At 48.1% G+C, this 12,022-nt stretch overlaps 1 protein-coding gene across 1 annotated transcript in view; it reads left to right on the forward strand.

Moving 5' to 3' along the window:
• LOC143935659 (proton channel OTOP2-like) overlaps window positions 1-12,022 on the forward strand; it is a 141,039-nt gene that overhangs the window by 94,184 nt on the left and 34,833 nt on the right. The window lies entirely within an intron of this gene.

Consider the following 12,022-nt stretch of genomic DNA (forward strand, 5'->3'; position numbering starts at 1 on the left):
ACAGGGAGTAACATTCAATGCCACATTAAACAGAAGCTACTTAAAATATTTATATGACAGATAAACCTATAGCGTACACTGTGACACAGGATTCACAGAGCACCATGGGTTTTCTAAAGAGAGCTTTCAGGTCCCACATGCATGGGAGTGACTTCATCACAGCTTAGCCATTCAAGCAGCTGCAGTCTGTGAACCCGGAAGGAAGACCGGGTGAAGATGTAAGCCTTTGCAGTGGTGACAGTGTGCCGCTGGAGGTCTTTGTTTCAAGGTAAGACTTTCATAATGTACTAGTATGTGATGCATACTAGCACATTATGCCTTTACCTTGCAGGGTTTTTTTTTTTTTTTTTTTTTAAACCTTTATTACTGCTTTCACAAAATTTGTTGGGCTGGTGGCACTGACTGGATATATTTTATCATTCAGACATCAGCCAGAACAGGCTCTACAGTCAGTGCTATTATATAGTTGTCTGTCCAGACCTTTGATCACAGAGTTTGTAAAAGGGACAGAGGCAGATGTGCCAGCACTAGTTTTCTTTGCATCTCAGAGAGCTTGTGAGCCCTCACGGGGTGCCGCTACATTTGGGGGTCCCACTTAGATATCCCATGAATTTGAGAACTGGATGGATCAGACTATGCAACAGAGCATAGAGGAGTGGAATGTGTCAGGAACAGTGGAAAGACAGTGCATCGGCGAGAGTCTCCGCAGTACAGTAGCAGATGTCATCAGGAGCTTAAAGAGGGGGAAACTGGATTGTGAGGCCATGAACTATATCGAGGCTCTCTATCCACCAGTGCAGGAGAGAGAAGTTGTCTGAATATATCATTCAGGTGGATTAAATCCTGCACCAGATAATCTTAAAAAAAGGTATCGACCCCCGGGAGGTAGACAGAGCCCAATTGGATCAGATCCTACAAGGAGCCAGACCAAACCATCCGATTGTGCTCTTATTGCCCTTGAAGGGTACTCGAGAGGCCCCTTCTTGCCCCAAGCTGATGGGGTTGGTGAGAGAAGAGGATGAAAAGAATCAGGAGGCTCAACTCGCAGTAAAAACACCCCAGAAGTCACCCAATCAGTTCAGGTGGATGCCAGCATGGAAGAGAGCGACGAAGAGTCCTCGGGGGAGCGCACTAAGACCTCTCTATTGCAATCCACCCCAAAAGCTACTCCTGTCAAGTCATCAAAAAGTGGAGCTCAAGTTCAAGAACAGGTACAACAAGGTTTGTTACAGGTGATGGAAACCCAGGCCAAAGCTCAGGCTGAGCAGATGGGCATTTCGGAAGTGCTACAAGTGTGGTGATCTAAGACCCTTCAAAGCCCAGTGTCCACAAAGTGAAGTGAATGCTGAACTGTTGGAGACGTTATTACAGAAACTGCTGAAAGACCAGCCAGGGGGTTTCAGTGAGGGAGCCAACTGAGAACCCTGATGAGAAACAGAGCTCCAGGAAACAAAGGAATAGAGGGAACCGAACAAGGCCGCATAAGAAAAGAGTGACCCAATCACTCTGGTCATCCCCGCAGTCAAGTAACCGGGGTCAGGGAGCCAGGCGCAGAAGGTCAATGCGTTACCATCACCTAGGGCCACAGTTAGGTCCTCTCAGAACACCCCTAAGAAAGTTTGTCAGCCTAGCCCAAACAAAAGAGGTCTGGCAACACCACCTAGGGTCACTGTTAGGACCCCACAGAGTGCATTAAAGGAAAGGAACTGTAATCTTAACCGCACCCAGGATACTGCTGCCAGTTTCCCAGAAAAGTTAGTGGGGCTGCCCCCAATTGCGCCTGTGCAAATAGAAGACGTCTATACCAAGGCTCTACTAGGCACATGGGCTCAGGCACGCTACTATAGCAGGATTTCTACGACAAACACCTGAGTCATATTCCCCTACGCAAGCTAGAAGAACTTGAGATCTGGGGAATTGGAACTGCTAGGTGCCCATATGATGGCTACATCCCTATTCAGATATCCTTTGGGCCAGCAGCTGTCGGGAAGGAAGAGGCTTTCGACACCTTGGCTGTCGTGTGTCCCAGACCACCTGGGGCCAGGTGGAATTCCATACTAGTAGGAACTAATACCGACTTAGTGAGAAGACTATTATCATCAGTACTGAGCAAAGATGGATCCACCAAGAATAAAATTCACCCACAGTTACTGAAAGCTTGTCGGCGAGTGGCAAGAGAGAAGAAGACCCCAAAAGGAGGAGTGGGACGGCTGTGGAAATTGGAGACCCGAGAGAGGGTACTACAGCCAGAGGAAGTTGCTCACATGAAGGCCACCTTCAAGTTGACTTGAGACCAACAGGGCCCCTTTGTGGTGCTGGATACGGATAAGCAATCCAGGGCGGCTGTACTAGAAATGTTTCCAGAGCCGGCTTCTACCCAAGACCTGTCCGGGACAGGAAGGAAAGTGCCCATCTGCTTGAAGAGTGTGACTGACCAGTCTATTACGTTGGGAGCAGGTGAGTGCTGCCACCCCTGTACTCCTCTAAGAAGCCAAGGATCTGAAGAATAGCCAACAGTTGCAGATGGAGTTCCAGCGATGTGTGGAGGTCTTGTCCCCTGCCTGGCAGAAAAGGATGAACTCTCAACTGATGAGATGGGAGAAGCTGTTTTCCAAAGACGATTTTGATGTGGAATGTGAAAGAAGTGCGCAACATAGAAATCGGCTTAGAGAAGGCAAACTCTTCCAAGAGTGGGCCAGGAGAGTACCTCTCAGTGACCTGGAAGACTTAAGAGAGCAGCTGGCAGAGTTGAAAAGGAGTCATTCAGGCATCTCTGTGTCCCTATGCTTCCCCCATAGTGGTAGTAAGGAAGAAAAATCGGTCGTTATGCATGTGTATCGACTACCGGACCATGAATCGGCGCACCATCCCAGACCAGTACACCACACCATGCATCGAAGATGCTTTGCAGTGCCTTACTGGAGCTAAGCGGTTTAGTGTGCTTGACTTGAAAGGCGGGTAATACCAGATTCCCATGCACACGGAAGATCAGGAGAAGACGGCATTCATATGCCCATTAGGATTTTACAAGTTCAGTCAGATGCCTCAGGGCTTGTCGGGGGCTCCTGCAAACTTTCAACGTTTGATGGAAAGGACAGTAGGATGCACGAATCTCGTAGAAGTACTGGTGAATTTGGATGACCTCATTGTGTTTGGGAAGACACTGGAAGAGCACAAAACTTGACTAGAAAAGGCATTCTCTCGCCTCTATAAGGAAGGACTGAAGTTGTCACTGGAAAAATGCCAGTTCTATACAACCTCTGCCACCTATTTGGGTCATGTTGCCTCTGCAGGAGGAGTCGCTACAGATCCACAGAAGTTAGAGGCTGTCGCCACCTGGTCCAGACCAAGAACTGTAATTGAGTTGAGATCTTTCCTGTGATTCTGCTTCTATTGCCGATGATTTGTGGCCAACTTTGCTGCGATCACTCGGCCTCTTAATGAGCTGTTGCAATTGGGCACAAGAGAAGGAGAGGATGGAGTCAGACCCAAAAAGAAAGGATAGTCCGTCCAAAGCCAATGGACCTCTCAATGTGAAAAGGCATTCTGGCAGTTGAAGAAGAGTCTCACAGAGGCCTCAGTTTTGGCCTATGCTGACCCTGGCCTGCATTATGAGTTGCATGTGGACGCTAGTAGAGAAGGATTGGGAGGAGTACTGTATCAGGAACAGAATGGAGAATTGAGACCAGTGGCCTATGAGTAGGAGCCTTACCCCATCGGAAAAGAATTACCCTGTCCACAAACTGGAATTTTTGGCACTCAAGTGGACCGTGGGGAATAAGTTGAGAGACTATTTGTATGGAGCTGAGTTCATTGTCAAGACTGACAACAACCCCTTAACTTACATCTTAACCTCGGCAAAACTGGATGCCACAGGACATAGGTGGGTTAGCAGCTTTGGCAGGATTTTGGTTCAGTCTGAATCGGCCTGGAGTTGGGAACTGAGATGCGGATGCTTTGTCAGGCAGGCCTCATAGAAAGGAGGAAGACCTAGAGGGATGGACTTATGTAACTGAAGAAGGAGTGCGTTCCTTGTGTCAGGGCCTGGACCAGAATATGAAAGGAGGAGTGGCTGCTGAATATATTGTGGTCCACCTATCTGAGATACCAAGAGGTTACTGTGGATTGACATAGGTGAGAGGAGAAGGCCTACCCCAACTGACAAAGAGATTTGAGGAGATACCAAGAATAGGACCCATTGGGTCATTTGGTGCGGCAGGCTTTGAACAAGCAGGATCCCGGACTGTTGCTGAAAAGCCACATAAAGGAAGAAAAGACTCTGCATCAAGAGTGGAATCGGTTGCAAATCAGAGATGGAGTGTTATACAGGCGTTGCCCGTCTGGAGACAAGGAGGAGAGGTAGTAGCTGTTCCCGGAAAACATTGTTCTACTGTTCTAGTGTCGTAATGTCAGGAAGATCCTGCCAGTGACAGACATTGTGGGCTTTCCACTCCGTGTTGTCGTGTGCGTGCCTGTGCACCGGTGCGCGGGTGTGCGCGTGCCTGTTGGCGCCAGGCGGGCTATTTAGTTCTGACAGTCAAACTGAGATCTTGCTATCTGATCTACAGTGTGTGTGTATCCTGATCCTGAAAACATGTCTCTTGTGCTTACTTACCCGGCTTGTCTCCTACCATCCCTGCCATCCACCTGCACCTGACTGTGGCCTGTCTGCCTACCGTTCTGCTTGATCCTCTGGTACCTCTGCTGTCTGCCTGATTACCGACCTGGCTTGCCCAACCACGCTGCTGCTTGTTCCTCTGGTACCTCTGCTGACCGCCTGATCACCGACATGGCTTGTCTGACTACCCTGCTCTGTTTCCTGGTTCCTGGTGCCTGTCTGCTGTCCAGCTTCCAGTTGTTGGTCCAGCTTCTGCCTGCAGTCCAGTTCCAGTCTGCGGTCCTGCTCCGGTGTCCTGGTTCCTGGTTCAAGTTGCCTACCTGCTACTCAGTTCCAGCCTGCTGCACCCGCCTGCCGACCCAGCTCCTTCTTGGTCCCAGCCTGTCTTCTGATCCTGTCGGAGGTTCCACTACACAGTGCTTCCTGGGTTCCAGATCCATCCCCTGCTGTTGATCCTGCCAGGCACTCATGCCACTCCTGACTCTTGTGCTTCCTGTATACCCTACCAGGGCCCTCAAGTCGGAGCCGCAAGAGAGGTCATTCCCTGCAGGTCGGGTATGTCCACTAGGTACGTGACACGTTACATGACAAACATGGCCACTTGGGAACAGACACAACATTTCGCTTGATTAGAGATAGATTTTATTTGTACAATTTGAGAGGAGAGGTAGAGAGTTACTGTCACTCTTGTATGACTTGCATCCAGCGAAAAACGTTGCGTTAGGGCCGCCTCAATGGGTCACTTACAGAGTCAGGAGCCGCTAGATATGGTCTGCATTGACTTTCTGTTCCTGGAACCTGATACAGGTGGAAGAAACAGCATCTTGGTTGTGACTGATCACTTCACCCGATATGCACAGGCTTATCCTACTAAAGATCAGAAGGCCAGCACTGTGGCTAAGGTGTTCGTGGGGAAGTTTTTCATGCACTATGGGCTACCTATATGAATTCATTCAGACCAAGGGAGAGACTTTGAGAGTCAACTAGTCCATCAGCTGTGTGCCCTATTGGGTATCAAGTCTCGTACTACACCGTATCACCCTCAAGGGGACCCTCAACCTGAGCAATTCAATCGGACTCTGCTAAACATGTGGAATTTTAACTCCAGAGAACAAACAGCATTGAGGTAATCATATAGCAGCACTGGTGCATGCTTACAATAGCACAGAAAGTGATGCTACTGGTTACTTCCCCTATCGCCTTATGTTTGGGAGAGAGGTTCATCTTCCTGCTGACCTGGCCTTTGGCACCTCCCTTGATGACACCCCTTTAACATCACATAAGGGTTATGTGGACCTATTATGGAAGAGCTTACAACAAGCTTATGAGAAAGCTATGGAGCATGCCTCTACCAGAGAATCTCGAAATAAACAAAACTTTGATTTTAGAGTAAAGATCCAGGACTTACAACCGGGTGACCGTGTGTTACTGAAAAATCATGGTGAATTGTTAGAGGCCACAGCCCTATATGTGTGTAAACAACTCCCTGGTTTACCCGTGTATCAGGTCAGACCTGATGGAGAAAAGGGACCGTTGAAAATATGGCACAGAAATCACTTGTTACCACTATCAGATGCAGTGAGGGTGCCTCAAGCACCTCCTCAGCCTTCCCCAAAGCCAACTCCACCTCGAACCCGCTCACAAAAGGAAATGTTACTGCAGCTGATCTGACGGACGAAAAAGATGAGGAGTTTGGAGAAGATTATATATTTTCTCAAGTTTGAAGTCCAGTGTCCTCCCCAGGGAGAAGGAGGATTGAAGAAGAAGAGGAGGAGGATGAGATGGTGAATGTGCCTTTTTGCATAGTTGAACAGTTTGTTGTTGTTATCAATGAGTTTGGCTCCCTCTAGTGGCTGCTGAACTTTGATAAGATTTTTTCCTTACCCCTTGGGAAGGAATGCGGCAAAGTATTGTGGGAAATGTAGTTTGGAAGAGGAAGTGACCCTGTTAGCTGGCTCAGCCTTGAACTACATGACAGACAATGCAAAGCGTGCAGAACTGCCTGCTGGGAGAAGTGATAAAAGGGGAGTTGCGGGCTGTTTTCAGCCTCTCTGGATGCCATTCAACACCTGTCAGCAGGAGGTCTGTGTGTGACCAGGAGGGAGAGACTGCCAGTGTTAATTTAATCAACTAAAATGACTAAAACATTTTAGTTGACTAAATTAATACTATTTTCGTCATCTAAATTATGACTAAAACGAAAACAACTGAGATGACTAAAATACGACTAAAACTAAATTGAAATTTGACTTCAAAATTAACACTGGTCTGTAGTGCATGTTCATACCTCAATACCAAAAATAATATTAGATTTTTCACTCCAGCAGTATGTAATGAGTTTGGAAATTGTAGAGAAATGTTTAACTAATGCATTACAATTTAATTGATTAGATTCATTCGATTTTAGACAACTAAAATGAGTTTTAAACAAAAACAGGAAGAAGATCTGGACAGCCGCACTCAAAAAACGTTTTTTTTTGCCTTTTTTTTTGAAAATTTCTTGTGAACATATCTCCGCTCCTCCGTTCGTAATACCCTTGGAGTTACTCGCGGTCTTTTGTTATACTGAAGAAGAAGATGTTGATTCTTTCATGCCTTTTAGATACTGATTCTGAATGAGAGTGACTTTAATTATCGGTTTGGATGTATAGTTACAATTTCACCCTGTTATAGCAATATGGTACATTTTGTATTTTATAGTGCATTGGGGCCCTATAATCTCCATTAACATAGTTGGATCATATATGTGATCATATGACATTACAATCATTCCTTACAGCGCAGTTTACTTTTTTACCTACAGCAGGAACAGACAGGATCTAACGTGTTTCACACTTCATTAAAGTGCGGCTGTCCAGATCTTCTTCCTGTTTTTAATTGCTATATGCATTGCCTGCACCTGGGCTTCCAAGCTGGATGAGTAGGTTTTCTACTGTCGCTTGACCTACCTGGAGCGGTGATATCTCTCCTCTCTCTCTCTAAAATGAGTTTTAGTTGACTAAAATGTACTGGAGATTTTAGTCGACTAAAACATAGGACATTTTAGTCAACTAAAATGTATTGGAGATTTAGTCAACTAAATACGGCTAAAATTAAAACAATTGCAGAAGACTAAAATGGGACTAAAACGAAAATGCCATTTTAGTCCTAAGACTAAAACTAAATCAAAATTTGCTGACAAAATTAACACTGGAGACAGCGGACTATACAGCAGAGAGACCCAGATCGCCCGCCTCTGAGGGATCTCAGAGTACATCTTTGCCATCCCAGCAAGCGGACCGACCTGCACTTCAGAACAACTGGAAACCCCTGCACTACAGTCCATCTGGAGTTGCAGCACGGCACGGCGGTGCCATTTTCACCAAACGGAGACACCAGGAGGGGATTCCAGAAGGTGACTCACAGCCTTTGAGTCTATTGTGGTGAGAGGGCACCTGCCCATTCCTGTAGAGAGTACAGTATTGCTGAGTGAGTTATTTTTACAGACTGCTGTTGAGACCTGTAGTTCCACGGAGGTGAATCTACTTTTCCACAGGCATCATACAGCTGGACTTCGAGGCCTTGTCTGTTCCCCTGTGCTGTAAGGTCAGTATTGTTATTGCACTGATATTTCTTCAGTTAAGTCATCCTCAGCAGATCTTTTGCCCTAAAGTCATTTCTTTTCCTATGTCTTTGTGGATTACAAATACTGTAGTTTAAACATCAGGCTAGCTGAAGATATCCGGAGTGAAAGAACTTTTGCCATTTTCCTCTTTTCCTAAGCATTGCTGCTACACTCATAAGTTGCACTTTGAATTACAATATATACTAGACTTTTATACTGTGTTTCTGAATGCAAAAACAACACACTGTATTTTTGGTCTGTGTGTTGAGGCCTCGGTGGGAAGGTATTTAATGTATGTTTTGTGGATATTGATACTTATCCCTCTGTGCACCTGTTCACATATACTTTTTAAATTGATTATAGAGTTATAAGTCTTGTTTTATGTGCCTTAATTGATACCAGTTGTCAATCATAATTTGTGGTTATTCATGCTCTTCCTTGTGTTCCATTACTTACTCTAGTAAACTGGTTCAGTGATATTGTGTGAGTTTTTCATTGCTAGCGCCACATTGCAGAATGGAACCCAAGGTATCAGAGGGAAGAGAGGATCTGCAGAGCCGGGATAGCCAGTGTGGTATAGAGTCAATCAGCAGCCCTCACAGGGGTACCGCTACACAGCATAATAAGAATCACAAGATAACAGATGAACATATAGCACAGTCCTTTCCTAATATCCTTGAGCTCTAACTACAAACTTGTAGCTTCCCAGCATACCGGCAAAAGAAAAGAGTCCATTCTTGGCAAAGTCCTTATTCGATCTTCAGGGAGGAGAGCATGTCCCGGCAATCCCCCTACATGTGGAAGGCTCTAGGACACAGGTGTCTAGCAGAAACAGGGACTCCCAGAGAGGCAGATAGCCCTGGGAGAAGCAGCAGCTGGAGGAAACATCTTATCTGTGTCTTTAGGGGAGACTACTGGTCGAAATGAAGTAGTAAACTGATCTATGTGTTTTGGGATACCAGTGAAGTACTCCAGACACAGACTCTTCAGGAAAACAAACTTTGGCCCTTATAGGCATTTACAACATATATGTGTGTGTGTGTGTGTGTATATATATATATATATATATATATATATATATATATATATATATATATATGTATCTCAGCCTTTGCATCACAAATACATATTTCCACTAAGAAGGAGACTCCTGGCTCATTTAACTAATCAGAAAGATACATATATTTCTTTTATGTATTAGTATCTGGGCAGGTTATACTGTACTGGAAGCTAGTTTTGCATGTAGCATTTGCAGTTTTCACTAAATATATCATTAGCTTCAGTTATCTGTCTCCAGGGCAGCCATCAGAAATTGTGGGGCCCCTTACACAGCTTTAGGCCTGCCCCCCCCCCCGGGCCTGACCACCAACATTCCCCAGGGTCCCGCCCACTGGCCGTCCCACCAAGTCCTTCAGTGCCTCAGCCCCCTCACACCTGTATTCTCTGAGCCCCCCCTCACACCTGTACGCTCTCAGCCCTCCTCACACCAGTACGCTCTGAGCCCCCCCCTCACACCTGTACGCTCTGAACCCCCCCTCACACCTGTACGCTCTGAGCCCCCCTCACACCTGTACGCTCTCAGCACCCCCTCACACCTGTACGCTCTCAGCACCCCCTCACACCTATACGCTCTCAGCACCTCCTCACACCTGTACGCTCTGAGCTCCCCTCACACCTGTACGCTCTCAGCATCCCCTCACACCTGTACGCTCTCAGCACCCTCTCACACCTGTACGCTCTCAGCACCCTCTCACACCTGTACGCTCTCAGCACCCCCTCACACCTGTACGCTCTCAGCCCCCCTCACACCTGTACGCTCTCAGCCCCCCTCACACCTGTACGCTCTCAGCACCCCCTCACACCTGTACGCTCCGAGCCCCCTAACACCTGTACGCTCCGAGCCCCCCTCACACCTGTACGCTCCGAGACCCCCTCACACCTGTACGCTCCGAGCCCCCCTCACACCTGTACGCTCCGAGCCCCCCTCACACCTGTACGCTCTCAGCACCCCCTCACACCTGTACGCTCTCAGCACCCCCTCACACCTGTACGCTCTCAGCACCCCCTCACACCTGTACGCTCTCAGCACCCCCTCACACCTGTACGCTCTCAGCACCCCCTCACACCTGTATGCTCTCAGCCCCCCTCACACCTGTACGCTCTCAGCCCCCCTCACACCTGTACGCTCTCAGCACCCCCTCACACCTGTACGCTCTCAGCACCCCCTCACACCTGTACGCTCTGAGCCCCCCTCACACCTGTACGCTCTGAGCCCCCCTCACACCTGTACGCTCTCAGCACCCCCTCACACCTGTACGCTCTCAGCACCCCCTCACACCTGTACGCTCTCAGCACCCCCTCACACCTGTACGCTCTCAGCACCCCCTCACACCTGTACGCTCTCAGAACCCCCTCACACCTGTACGCTCTCAGCACCCCCTCACACCTGTACGCTCTCAGCCCCCCTCACACCTGTACGCTCTCAGCCCCCCTCACACCTGTACGCTCTCAGCACCCCCTCACACCTGTACGCTCTGAGCCCCCCTCACACCTGTAAGCTCTGAGCCCCCCTCACACCTGTAAGCTCTGAGCCCCCCTCACACCTGTACGCTCTGAGCCCCCCTCACACCTGTACGCTCTGAGCCCCCCTCACACCTGTACGCTCTTAGCACCCCCTCACACCTGTATGCTCTGAGCCCCTCCTCACACCTGTATGCTCCTAGCACCACTCACATGTGTGTATATGACATGCATGTACACACACAGAGAACATGTACACACACAGAAATGTAGACACTCAGGCATGTACACACATACACACACACAGAAATGTAGGCACAGAGAAATGTACACAGTCACACACACCCACAACAGCCCTTTACTTGTAAGGCGTTCCTAGTCCCAGCTCTTGTTTCCATATGTAGAGATGTGCACATGCAGGAAATGGCCAGAGGTGGCAGCAAAGAGCCCAATGTCAGCTTCTGACAGAGCAGCAGCTTTCCGACTCGCACACATACAGGAGCTCCTCTGCACCCGACCCTGCCTTCTCATATCCTTGCCAGTCGGCTGGGCCCATCCAGACACTGGGGCCCCTTACAAGTGTATGGGCTATACCCCCCTGATGGTGGCCCTGTCTGTCTCACTTCTAAGCTATTCTGAAATTTGTAAAGTTCCAACATAAGTTTCACAATCACTGTGGCTCAGCTCCTCTTATCTGTCTGACAAACAAGCTATGTATAGTATTTACAGGGGAAGGGGGAAGGGGAGTTAATTTAGAAACAGGTATCTTTGGAAACTTCTACATGTCAGTAGTCTCCTGTGTAACCTTACAAGTGAAAAACATATTGTCAAAATAACAGCATCAATATCATTAACCACTAGGCGTCCGCGCTATAGCCGAAAGGCGGCTACCGCGTGGCGCTCAATTGCCGGGAGGGTGTCCCTGGATGTCCTCCTGTTCACTTCCCCTCTGCTTGCCACCACGGGTGCGCATCGGGGAAATTCTGTGTTGGCCGTGTCCGTTGGACGCAGCCATTCACAGATCGTACTAAATGGCCAATCACAGCGGCCATTTAGCACTCGATTGGAGTGTCCAATGAGTGATGATCTCATCTCTCATTGCCGGCTCTCCCTCCTCACACAGAAACAGCGTGTGAGGAGGGAGAGCTTCCGTGCTGCAGCTTGTGAGTGTACACAAAAAAAAAATAGAAAATACAGTGCCCACAGTACCTGTCAGTGCCATCTGTCCCCAGAACCAAATGTCCCCAGTGGAAACTTCTACATGTCAGTAATCTTCTGTG

This window comes from Lithobates pipiens, unplaced genomic scaffold (assembly GCF_037356315.1).
Source record: "Lithobates pipiens isolate NorthernLeopardFrog02 unplaced genomic scaffold, aLitPip1_a1.2 Scaffold_28, whole genome shotgun sequence".
In the NCBI taxonomy this organism is placed as follows: Eukaryota; Metazoa; Chordata; class Amphibia; order Anura; family Ranidae; genus Lithobates; species Lithobates pipiens.